At 39.3% G+C, this 12,917-nt stretch overlaps 1 long non-coding RNA gene across 1 annotated transcript in view; it reads left to right on the top strand.

The window, feature by feature from the left end:
- Positions 1 to 1,437: 1,437 nt before the first annotated feature.
- Positions 1,438 to 12,917, top strand: part of LOC115333901 — a 49,665-nt gene continuing 38,185 nt past the window's right edge. The window contains exon 1 of the long non-coding RNA XR_003920946.1: positions 1,438 to 1,545. This is a non-coding gene — a long non-coding RNA (uncharacterized LOC115333901). The remainder of the gene's footprint in view (positions 1,546 to 12,917) is intronic.

Here is a 12,917-nt window from a genome sequence, read left to right as displayed (position 1 = left end):
ATAAAATAGCTGCAATGATTTTTTCCCTTTCCTTTCTCTCCCTTGAGGACTAGAAGTTTTCATTCTCAAATGACTAAACCCTATTTGTTCTGTGGATGGTGGAACATGTAAATACAAAGGGAGTCATTCATTAAATAAGAGGCTTATGCATACACAAGTTTTAAAAAATGCATAGTTTCAAAGCACAACTGAGAGGCTGCCATTTTACCCCTGATTCACAATGAGAACTCTGTGTACAAGTGACCCAAGTACTGGGATTTGGTCCAGCTCTCAGATTAGCACAGAAAACACGTAGAGACATGGACGTCCCCCATCCCCCTCCCACTAATGATAATAGGAGCTCAAAATGTGCTCATCGGGAACGTGTGTAGGATCTTACTGACAGAAGCATATGCCTCCTACCTTCTGCTTGGAGAGACCGCATTTCTTCTCATGTATGATGGGTGCATCACCTAACATTAGCATTATTGCACCATTGACACTTGCTATCCATATGCTTTCATTTAAAATAAATCACTCTATGAAATAGGATAATGTGCCAGCAGCTTTAAGGCTGGATCTTGCCAAGTGCTCTCAATTCCCAATGAGAGGTAATCAGAGCTGAGGACACTTAGCCCTTCTCTGGATCAGTTCTAGTAGCAAGTACATAATAGTACAATGCAGCTCATTTCAGTACTGGCAAGGATCTTCCTAACAAAGTACTGGGCACCATCCAGTGCCAGTGCTGCTGGATAGTCGACTTTAGCAGGATTTGGCACCTTATGGGATTGGTCTGTAAGATGTAATTAGCGATTCAACTCATCTGCAAGTGCACTGCATAGGATTTATATCTTTCTTTCTTCCTTCCTTTCTTAAAAATGTTTGTTAAAGAAGGAGGAAATTGAATAGGAATAAAAATGAAATTTCTGCTAGTGGAAAAATTCTGAGAGTCCAAAACCTTTGTCACCACATGTATAACAAAATGTAAAAATCTTGGAATTTGGTATTGGTGAGATTTTCTAAAAATGCATATTCACCTTGTAGAAATAACGTTTCAACCATTTTCCAGGAAAAAAAAAGGAACCTGTACATACATATAGGATTTTTACTATAGTTGTATCAATTTCCAAGGAAAAAGTGCGCTTTGAACTAGCCATAGTTACACAGGACCCATATAGCTTATCCTTCGAATTACTCATTCTGTGATGTTCTCCCTCGTAACTGTATGAGCTTGTTTTTCATTGTAATGCAGAGATACCTGGACGTTTTTTGTGCAATTTGGTGAGTTTTCAGAGGTTTGAGAATCAAATTTCTTTCTCTGTGTAAGTTTGTGCATGCCCATTTGGCAGGCAATCGTTCCTTTCTTACTCCCTGCTTATATGTTCAGAACGGGGCTGAGATTTGCACTGGACTCGGTGTGAATTACTGCCTTTGCGTGCTGTTAGCGGTGGTGTTTGCAGTCACCCAGGTTGCCAGTGGTCAGACCTGCCCTTTTGCTACCACTGGGCTCCTCTTAGTAGTGGTGGGGAGCTCTGCTTGTTCCTGGGAGAACTCAGTATGTTACAGGTCTGAGTTTATTTTTAAGACTTTGATTTCTTTCTCTCTTTGACCATGCATTCTACTTTATCCTTCTTTCTCTTTTGAAAATTTTTTTGTGTGTATTCTTACCCTTTCCTTACTCTTTCACTTTCTGTTTACTTTTTCATCTCTGCTACTCTGTCTTTTATCCTGCACTGTGTCAAGTGAATGTAGCTTGTTTTGAGTTCAGGAATATAAATGCTTGCCACTTTCCCTTTGCTCTGCTCCAGGCATGTGTAAAGCAGCAGATAAATGTTGACAGCATTTTGTCTTTGTACATGTTGGGCTTACTGCAAGCATTGAGTGCAAATTGCAGAATAAATTCACATGCTGAATACTGGAGAAGAATTACATCAAAGATCTAATAATGAGTAACTGAAGCTGCCTGCAGTTACTAAAGCATTTAGCTTAGTGAGACACTTATAAAAGGTAAACATACCTATGAAAAAGAACAGTATAGTTTGCCTGCATGGAGTTTTGAACTCTAATTCTTTTTTGTATCAATATGCGTTTTGAATCAGTTCATTAGAAGAAAATGAAAAGTAGAGGGTTTTTACAGTGGCCACAAGATTTTGGCACATGTTACAAGGTATCCCACTCTTTTAAATCCTGAGTTAGTTGTGCAAGGAAGACAGTTTCACTTCCTAATGTTTTTCCTACCCCCTGTTGTATTATTACCCTGGTTCGTTTAACTTGGAGGCTTTCTAGAGTGCAAATTCTGTGTGGAAGAATTGCATACTAGCTATTGTTAGAAAATACATACAGGTCTGTAGACCAACTTTGCTGTGGAAACTTTGTGTTAGAAACATTTTGGGGTAGCTTCTATACTTTAGATAGCCTGTATTAATTTTAGAGACTTAATGGTGGTGGATAACTAGGTTCAGAAGTAGACCTTCGTAAAGAAGTATGACATTTCCAGGATTTCCAGGGTCTTTTAGAGTAAAAATGAGATATTCGTAAATCTTAAGTTGTATTGACAGAGAAAAGCCATGGTAAAATTGAATATTAGCCTTCTTTTAAAGGCAGACTTTGAGAAAATGAGCATGTCTTGAGTGATACAGGTAAATGCACACTGTACAACTGTTCTAGACTATGTCTGTGTTACTAGACCTGGCAGTATAGCAGTCTCCCTGGAGCAGGTGCAGGCTTCAGCCGCACAGACTCGGTCAGTCTGCCACAAGTCTTCCTGCTTGTGCTCCTAAGTTTCCTTCCCGCTGAAACCATGGCTTGGTAGGGGAAGAGACTGGAGTATCCTTCATCTTGCTCTGACTTGGTTCTTCTCCCTCCTTACCAGTTGCTTTCAGCTCTGCCAATTGAATAGTTTGTGCAAAAGTGTAAGATCCAAAGTTCTGCTCTCTTGCTCCCACAAAGCAGGTAGCAGCTGACGGCTGTCATATTAATGATTTCCTATCCTCAAAACTACGCATGTTAAGCAGGAGGGATTGGTTTGTTTTGCACAGTGAAAATATGAGGGTTTGGTATGTTCAGACCATGGAAAATCTGGACACAAAGAAGTGCTTTACTGGCTCATCTCTAGGTGAGTCTCATGCACATCTCTTGCAGTTATGAAATGAAACTCTCCAGAGTGCAAAACAAAAGTTTCAATAGTTACGTGGCACTGCTCATTGGCTGGCAAAAAATCATCTGCTTATTGAAGCTGGATGCTTCATGCTGTACATGGCACTTTCTGGAATGTTTTATTCACTCACTGAGCATTTTGAGCTTTGGAAGTGACTCATGAGCACAAATCCCAGTACATTTAGCCTTTTTCACTTTAGATTGTGTGTTTCCAACATCAAACATTTGTTGGATTTTCCTGTCAGAATAGCAGTCTCTGAATGCGTAGATTCAGTGCCAGCATCAGAACAGACTGGTAAAAAACCATCTGTCTGCTATTAGAATGGGTCAAATTCCTTTATTTTGCTATTCCCCACTGAGATGCAAGTTCAGACTTCTGAAAGCAGCATCTAAAGTTTTACACTTTGTTTGACTTCACAGCCAAGATACTGGCCAGAAAGTATAGGGCCATTAGTGCAGCTTTTCCGCTTTAATGAAGTTGAGCAGAGCTTGTCCACAACCAGCTTTAGTTAGTCACTCACCAGCGCTGTGCTTATTAGGCTGCTGCTGCTGCTGGTAAAGTAGATATAATGTTTACCTCACCGAAGTCTTACCAGGTTTCAATCATTTTTAAACAATACTGACAATACTTGTTAGCAGAAATGTCAAATAGTGGGTGGAACATTCATAACTAGGACCTATCAATATCTCAAGTAGAAAAGAAGGGAAAACATGAATACAGAAGGGGACAATGGTCAATACCCTTTGAAGGCAGTAAGATGCCTCCCATTAACTCCCACGGCCACAGGCCTGGGTTTTTCCATCCTTTCTTAATGTTGACATTGGTGTTTCTTTTATATTATTGACCTGCAAGATGTCAAGAGTGGACAAATTAAAAATGCTGCCATCATAAATGTGTATGACTCCAGAAAAGTGAGAGGAAAAGTTAGGCTGAAACTCAACAGTGCAGTAGGACGGTTTAACAACTGGTGAGTGAGCAGAACTGGCCCCGATAAGTAGACCCAATTAATACCATAAAAAGCAATGCCTCTGTGCAGGATTTTCTTCCAAGAGATTGCTGCTCTTTGGCTGTAGAAGTGACACTTTTCACTTTTTCTGAAGGTGGTGCTCTTATTTTCCTTAAATGTGCCATAGAAAAAAATCGTGATGTGCAACAGTAATGACTTGTCCTGTCTTTATTCTTGTGTTCTTTTCCTGGTAGCACTGTAAGGAGAAATATTGCACTTGAATGACTTAACAGTGTTGGGCATCTTTTTGGCATGACTGAATATGTTCTAATGCCACGAAAACATTTGCATAGAATAATGGATTTTGGGTCCTCTGTTGAAATGTTCAGAAAAAGTGTTTTAAGTTATTTTTAACATCCAGCTTGTCTGTCTGTTGTGGAACTAAAAATCTCCTTCTCTCCCTAAGACTTTCTAAATCAAGTTGTAGCCTATGTAGTCTATTATGTAGACCCTCATAAATGAGGTGTTTACATTGGAAATAGTGTCAAAATATGACATCAGGAAGGTGTTGCTATAATTAATGTTTTTGCTGAGAAAGAGGGGAAAGTATTCTTAGGTTTCTTCTTCCTTTTATGGATAAGAAATATAATAATATATTACCTCATGATAGCATGATTCCAATGCAAATGGCAGAGACTGGTGGCTTATTAATAGGCCTCGCCTGTAGCAAGCCTCCTTTCCCCGCTTCAGTTTGAAATTGATTATTTTAATACAGAATTCCTGAATGAAAGAGGTTCTTGGCCTTTTCCTGGGCTGTTGAATAATGTATGTGGGAGAAAGCAAATAGAAGCAGAGGGTCTCAGCTGCTGGAACAATGGGCTGCGCACAGAGCTGAGGGGGCACATTAGTTTATCATTGCCTTGTCAATCCTCATAGGCTGGGAATCGTGGGATAGCCTGGAAAGAAGCAGCTGCTGAACGTGTGGTAAACTGACCGGGGCACTTTAGAGAGACGACTACATTTACACATCTGAAAACAAGATATTGATTTTCTCTACAAAGCTGGAGAGAAATAGTCATCCTGAAAATATATCTAGATCATGGCTTATTTGCAAATCTGCAGTGCTTTCTGGCTGTTCCGAGAGCCGGGAGCCTCCTTGTGATGGGGCTTGCAAATCTAAAAATAGTCTGCATAAACTTTGCTTTTCCTCTTAGTTGATTGACTGCCTTCCTAATCCTTTTAGTGATTCATTACAAGTAAAATGTAAATGCAAGCAAGCTGGATTTGTAAATGTTAACAAAGATATTTTCCCTAGATTAGTAGATTTTTTGTAAAGGTAAAAATATTTTTAAAGTTACATATTCTCTTTCTGTGGGGCAGATCAATCTTGAAGATACACTTGTGTGATATCTCTGATATCACAGGCTCTGCCCTTTCTAACAAAAGTAGAATTCCCTTCTGAATGCCAGTTTTGGTTTATTTTACCTCCTCAGGTAGGAGGTTTTCTTCATAGCTTTCAGAAGTGATAAAAATAAGAAAGTGAAACAATACTTGACATGAACAAAGTGAGATGATTAATTATTTTAAATTATGAAAGATTTAAAGGAGAGATGAGCACACATTTCTAGGTACAGTGATTACTGTTTCAGTGAGATGCTGATGTCTTGCTCTAGGCCAGGTTATTAGGATGCTGTTATGTGACTGTGATCAGAATTTATGACTATTATTTTAGCTCTCAGGATCTTCTTTCTTTATTACTTGGCATCTTCTCTGCTGGGTCCATACAAGACCATGTTCACAATGTGAATCACAACATGTTGAGAAGTTCCAACTGAAATCACGTGGCTTGTCAGAAAGGAAATGTTTTTATCTATCTATCTATGTATCTATCTATTTATTGCAGATCCAGATTCCCCACTGGTGTAATGGGTTCGTTTGTTGTGCTTATTTGTGCAGCTTGGGTGACAATTGCAAACATGAAGACACTTGGCTTCATAAGCCGCTTTCTTGGTTTTGTATTTCAAAAACCAGGTGCCTCAGCAGTTACTGTCAGGTGTAATCATTGCACCTTAGCATACAGTACGCAGGTCTTGCAAGGGCTACACTTTGTAAAATAAACAAATTTAGATTTTGATAGTGAATGTAATCAACGGTAGCCAAAAGCCCCCCCAAAACCAGGACAAAATGAAGGCATTAGTTTGCCTGGGGTATTTTCAGACTATTATGGTGTTTTCCAGCTGGACAGATGTAGGAAATTAGGCTCCTCATTGCTTTCCAGTCTGATATTGTGTTGAGAGCAATGGAAGAACTGGAACAGAACAAAAAGATTTTGCCGTATCTTTTTAAAGTCAGGGAAAGTATACCAACTTAAGTATGGTTTGATTCCTAAATCAGTGAGCTATATCACAAGGTATTACACTATATAATCACTTAAAATCACGTTTCTCAGTCTGCATCTGAGAAAATGAATAAATGCTCAGGTTTTCTAATGTTCAGAAAAGCCAGAATCCTCCTGTTGATCATAATGAGAATTCAGTGATTTTAAAAGTTGTTCCATTCATTAGTATTTGAACTTAAGACTCAGGTACAGGCAACTACTGTCTTAATTAATTATTTCAGAATAATGGATCGAGGCAGATTTTGTTCTCAAAATGTGATAAAAGTTAACCTCACTGAATAAGCGCCTTCTTAGGAGTTTGCAGGTTTCCCATAGAAGATCAGAGGCTTCTCAAAACACAGTAATTGTGTTGTGTGATTTCCTGACATCTCTGTATTCTGGTTTAAACTGGTCATCATGAATAGTGTCCTCATGAATAACCACATCTGTGAAAATGTTAGGTGAGACACTTAAAATCTGTGGTTAGAGAATCCTGACTAAGCAACAAGAAGAAAAAGGCTGAATGACATCAGCTAAAGAGGAAGTTTATCACTTACTGGAACTTCACACTGTATTTGCTTCAGAGATCTTTTTTGAACAATAAAAAGCTCGAAGTGCCCTATCTTCCATTCCTTTCCTTGTGATTTCAGTAGGAGTTTTGCATGGGATGAGCCAGAAAGGATCCTCTTAAACTATGTCATGGAATACAGGAAAGGTATTTGTTTCTCCTCATAGCTATACATTAAAATAGTAACATGACAAGATGAAGTCTTGACCACAAAGATACTGTTTTTAACAATCTTTTTTCCCTGGTGAAATAAATGCCAAGAATTTATAAGCAAAGGAAGCATTGGCATAGTTTTACTGAACACTTTTAAGACTAGCCACAAACTCTAGTCTCATTAAAATTCATGACCTATGGAATTATATGGCTGTCAGCTCTACTCAGTTTTCATTCTAGAGGCACATACTATCGTGCCACTTGTCAAGGGGATAATCTTCTAAGCAACATGTCTCAGGTTATATGTTTCTCCCCTTTAATTCAAAGCAACAACTACCCTGGAAGAGAATATAATGAGGGAATACACCCAAATATGGGCAAGGATGCTCTGTCTAAGATCTACTAAGTAACTGAACAATATGTATAAACTATTGGTCTCTCTTTGAACAGTCAAGTTGTTAGAGTCCTGAGAAACAGGAATATCTAGGGAGCCTGGTACCATTAGTTAGAGGATGTTTGTGACTTGCAGGACAGCCAAGATTGTTCCGATGTGTAGGAAATACTGAAATAAATAACAAAGTTTCTTTGCATTACAAAGAAAGTACTGATTACAAGAAATTGATTTCTGGATGAGATGGTGGATCACATAAATGCAGTACTTCTAAACAAAATATTTCTCATGGCTTAGATGTTTTACATGTGTGTATTTACAGGGCAAAAATAACCCTCAGCAGAAGACATCAAAACACTGCTTTAGAAGACAAGTGTCACCAAATAGTCACCCCCAAACCTTTCTGGACACAAAGTCAACAATAGTCTGTCATAAGCCTAATTCTATAAATATAGGATTATGAAAATCGAATATTATTTGACTTTGATGTAAATTGATTTTTTCCTATCTTTGTTTCATGATTGTAAATAAGGTCTTTTAAATAACTTCATGCTTGTCAGATTGGCTTCTACCTCTCTCACATAGCCTATCACAGAGCAGTAAGAGCTCAAGCATATGTTAATTTTTGCCAGAAATAAAGACTTCAATGTATGTAATATTGAACATCACACACAGCACATGGTAAGTACCATGGTTCAGAAACAAAAGAGGATAAAGAGAGAAGCAGAGACCACTGGAGGCTGCAGTTTAAAGCATCCCCCTGAATATGATGCTCATTTTGTATAATCCTATGGGAGTACCTCATCCAACAGTTGTTGGGTTCTGTATCTGATTACGTTAAAATGAAATCTGAAAAACACAGGAATGCATTGCCTGTTTCTTGAGGATAAATGTAGTTTTCATACTAAGAGAGACAGTTATCAGTGTTCCCTAATATGTCTGGGCACTGTGGGTTGTGATGAGGGATCATTGAACAGATTAATATAAAGCCTTGCTGAGCTGTGGAACTTCCCCTCTGTTGTTCTCCTCCTCCAGGGGAAACTGTCATTTCTTGACACCTTCAAGTGCACTAAAGGCAGTTTAGGACAACAGAAGGCCAACACAGGCGTTCACAGTGTAAAGCTCTGATCCTTAAAATCCTGTTTCCCTTTGCCCCTGCAAAACTGCACTGAAATCACAGTGTGCAGGCTTCAACAAGCAGAACTGGGGCCTGATTGCAGATAGTGTGCAATGACTGAGGGGAATGTGAAGAAGCCTGTTTTCCTGGGAGCGTGAAACCGTTAGTCAGTATTCTTACATGCACTATAAGTAGAGTTCGTTGAATGCTCTGCAGGCTCACTTGGGTCAGGCAAGGCATTACCAGCTTTCTGCCACTGGCTCCTCTATCTGGCAAATGAAATGTTCTTTGACTTAACACAATCCCAGACATACCTGGGAAAAACAGTGGATATGAGTTACAACACTCTCAGATAAAAATTGCCAAATGACTTGTGGCTGCCACCTTACTTTTCTCCTAGCTGAACAAATGCTTCAGTCCTCTCCTGCCCTTCCTCACTGGCCAGCGCAGAAAGCCTGCTGTCCAGTGTGTCCTGCTTCACTGCTGCCACAGAAGAACAGCCGACGTCTCCTTTCCTCTCTGCCCACTGTAAGTGAGAAGCAGGTCAGAGAACTGCATGCCTCATGTTGCCCCTGGGGCTGGCCCTGGATTGCTAAGCTCCCGCAACATCGCTTGCTCACGACTGTTCCCATGCAAGAGGCTTGGCAAACCAGCACCTCTCTCTATGACCAGTAATAGCATTTCCTGATTTTGGTTCGCATTTCCATTCTCCCAGTTTACAAAGCATACTGCAGAGTTAAACATCAATCTGCCTTCACCTTCCAGCCCCAATAATGTGCTACTGTGCTCTGAGTCCTGCCTTAGTAACAAGGACTCTATTACAAGAAGAATATCAATATTAAAGTAATTTTCTCAAAACATTTCTTTTTGTGCATGTGTGGTGTGGGGGAGAAGCAGGAAGTAATACCCGCATTTTCTTTAAGAGTAAATGTTGTTTAAATTACTCATTCTGCAGAGCAGCTAAATGCATATCATGTTCCCCTAAAATTTCCTATTAAAATATATGCTGCTACGTATTCCCTCATTTCAAAAGATTTTTGGAATATATGAAAAATTGTAACACAGAATAGTTACAGTCTTGCTTTGTTTCCACTGATGTTATAGGAATATTTAGATATTTTCCTAGACCAATGATGCTTCACAGAATAGAGTTTTATGAAAGGTAGTTGATGTGTTTTGTTTTAGAGGACAGAAATAGTGATTACTCAGAGCTATCTCTGTAGTGTGAAACATAGTTAAATTTTCACTTCAAACAGTGAGGGAATACAGAAAGTCCTGTAATACACTCATTCGTTCTTGCCCACAGTGTTTTGCACTGGCTGTAGTCTTTCATGTCAATTTTTTTGTACACATCTGGCACAAACTAGGTGGTCTTTGAAAGTGTTGGTGAAAGTGTAAGGAATGGAGCATTTGACTGAGAATCCTTTTCTTTTTGTAAAAAGTTTGTCTCGAATTTGTTGCTTCTGTGTCCTTGCTGCTGTGTTAATCCAGAGAAAGAGAAATTCTGACATCTATTTTTGCTCCTCGTCTCCATGCTATCTGTCGTCTTTAAAGTTACTGATCTCCTTAATCTGGTTCCCTCTTATCTGCTAACAGATAAGGCTCAGTGGTTTAGTTAGTTAAACACTTCTGTCCCAACTGGCTTATTGTGATTTATTGACTTATTATTGTTCAGAAAAAATGTCCAAGCTAGGTGCAAAGCCAAAAAGCAGTCATTTGCTACCAGAGTTTCTGTTGTTTTTGTTGTTGTTAGTACACTGCATTTTCTTACTATTCCAATTCTTTTCAGATCTATCCTTGCCAAACCTGAGGAGCTGAGCAGAGCAATACACAGTGGCTGCCCCCTTGGCTGTGCAAGTCTGATAACGCTCACAGCAGGACTGTGAGTAAATAGCATTAAGTTGGGATGCAAACCAGCCAGGCCAGAAGTGCACAGTGATGGCTCCTGCTAACCCTCAGAAAGTAGCTAAGCTATGATGGTAGATGCTTTATAGCTGGTTGTATGTAAGACTCTGGCCCTCGCATTTTAATGTGGCACCATTTGGGAGTGATGACCAGGATCAGAAGCAGTGATAGTAGCTTGTGATAGGTTGTTCTGAGTTCATTTACAAGCAGATGAGCTCCACCCCAGCTGTCTTTCATGGAGAGATTATTTCTTTCCCTTACTAGCAGTTGCAGCATGCTGGCTGTAGAAACAGAACTGTCTTCCACTCTCGGAAGAGAATTATGCTGCACAGACAGGATGAGGTGGGGAATTTGCTAGTGCTGTCCCTTTGGATTCAGGGTAGTAAATGTTTTATTTTTCCCCTGGACTGACAATGAAGATGGTGAAATGTAATTCTAGTTTAATGTCATCTAATGGAGCAGTATCTGTATTTCTGTGGGATATCTGCAGAAGCATCTTGTTGTCACACCTGAGGGCAGGTCTTCAGACTTCATCTCAGCAAAGCATTTATCAAAAGTTCACCAGTTCTTTTCATCCAAGATCAGGTATCTCCAGATGCAGCTGAGAAGTGACTACAGATCCTCTCTGCAGTCAGACAGGCCCACAGGGAAGTGGCTTCTTGACCTCACCAGTGGGGTAGAAATTAAAGAAATACAAAACATTTTCAGGTAAACTGTGAATACCTCTGTTACATTATAAATTTTTTGCTAATGATTTTCCTATATGAGTAAAGCTGAAATCAAAGGCAACTTAAGTTGAAGGTAATCAAAGGTAACTTTCTGTCAAATCTTGTTCTGACACCGCACCCAGAAATTACACTGCTTTCCTAAAATGCAGTATTGTTACACTGGTATAGTCAGGGACCAAACATGTCACTGTAAGCATTCACTACAGCTTTTCCTCTATAGGAAGGGCAAAAAAATGGTCTGATGTGTAAGAGATCTTTATACAGGTGCCCATACTAAAGGTCATAGCAGCTTATCTATTTAATTAGATGACACCCCCAACCAAAATAGTGTATACTGCTGCAACAGTTGGGTGTGGAAAAGGTCTCTGTATTAATTTGTCCAGTGAAAATGTATTAATGTAGTTGGCATATATCCAATGTCATGTGTCTTTGGATCAAGTCCAGACTTCAGTAGGGCAAGACTCATACAGGAACTTTGTCCTCCTCCATTCTCCAAAGATCTTGAGAAGTTTTTAAGGTCTGTTTGACTTTGCTTAGTTTAATGTTATAATGAAAAGTGACTTTTTACCTCCACAGCATTAGGAAACTTGGGCTCTTCCTGGCAAATACAGGTCTAAATTACAGATTTCATCTGGATGCTTAGAGCTTCTTAGACTTGGCCATCCCTGGCTTCAGACAACATCAGTCTGGTGCTGATTCCACTCAAAGGTAAGTACCAACTGCAGAAGAGCAGGCCATTCAAGACAGCTCTTTCATAATTTTTTCTGCACAGTCCAGGGACTGCACAACCATTTCAGGTGTCCTCAGAGAGAGACAGCATCCTGCCTTTGCTCCTCCACACTGGATCTGCTCTGCTATACACTGCAGTATGGTCAATGTGGGCAGCACAGTCATGAATCAAACCTACAGGGATCTGCTCTGATCTAGAAGAGTAATGTATCTTAACTTTTTCTGGTCAGAAGGTATAGTCTGATATGGAAGTATAAAAGGAAAGCTAAAGGCAAAACTCAGTCCAAAGTCTTCCACAGGGCAAGGAATTGGTACATTGATAAGGCAAAGGAAATGCCATAAATACAGATGTTTCATCTTGCTTATCATTTCATTGATTCCTAAACTATGGAAAGAAAATTCCTAACCATTTTGTTAGAGGTTACTTCCTATTTCCCCAGTTAACCTTCAGCTTGCCTAAAATGCTAACATTTTCCATTTAATCCATGAAATATATATGAAGTGAAAATATTCAATAAATGGAAAAGCAGAGTTTAAAGCTAATTTGGGGAAACTCCTATGTAAGCTCATCTTACGAAGGATCTCTGAGCAGAAGAGCAAGTCTTTATCTCTAGCCTATTTACATTTTTTAAACTCACAGCCTAAAGCATATTTTCTTTTCCCAACACTGCTAAAATTCAAGATGCATCTTTAATTGGTTTAATGGAGCCACAAGGCATTACATTAGACAGCTTTTTCCTAGTTCACAGAGGTCATATTGACATGTAACTCATGGTATTTCCTTGTTTTCAAGATAAGATAAAACAAAGGGGAAGTGTTCAGTTCCAGGTGAGTGGGAGAGGGCACAAGAAATGAGAAGAAGATAAG

Source organism: Aquila chrysaetos, chromosome 21, assembly GCF_900496995.4.
Source record: "Aquila chrysaetos chrysaetos chromosome 21, bAquChr1.4, whole genome shotgun sequence".
NCBI lineage: Eukaryota > Metazoa > Chordata > Aves > Accipitriformes > Accipitridae > Aquila > Aquila chrysaetos.
This window is presented reverse-complemented; position numbering and strand designations above follow the sequence as displayed.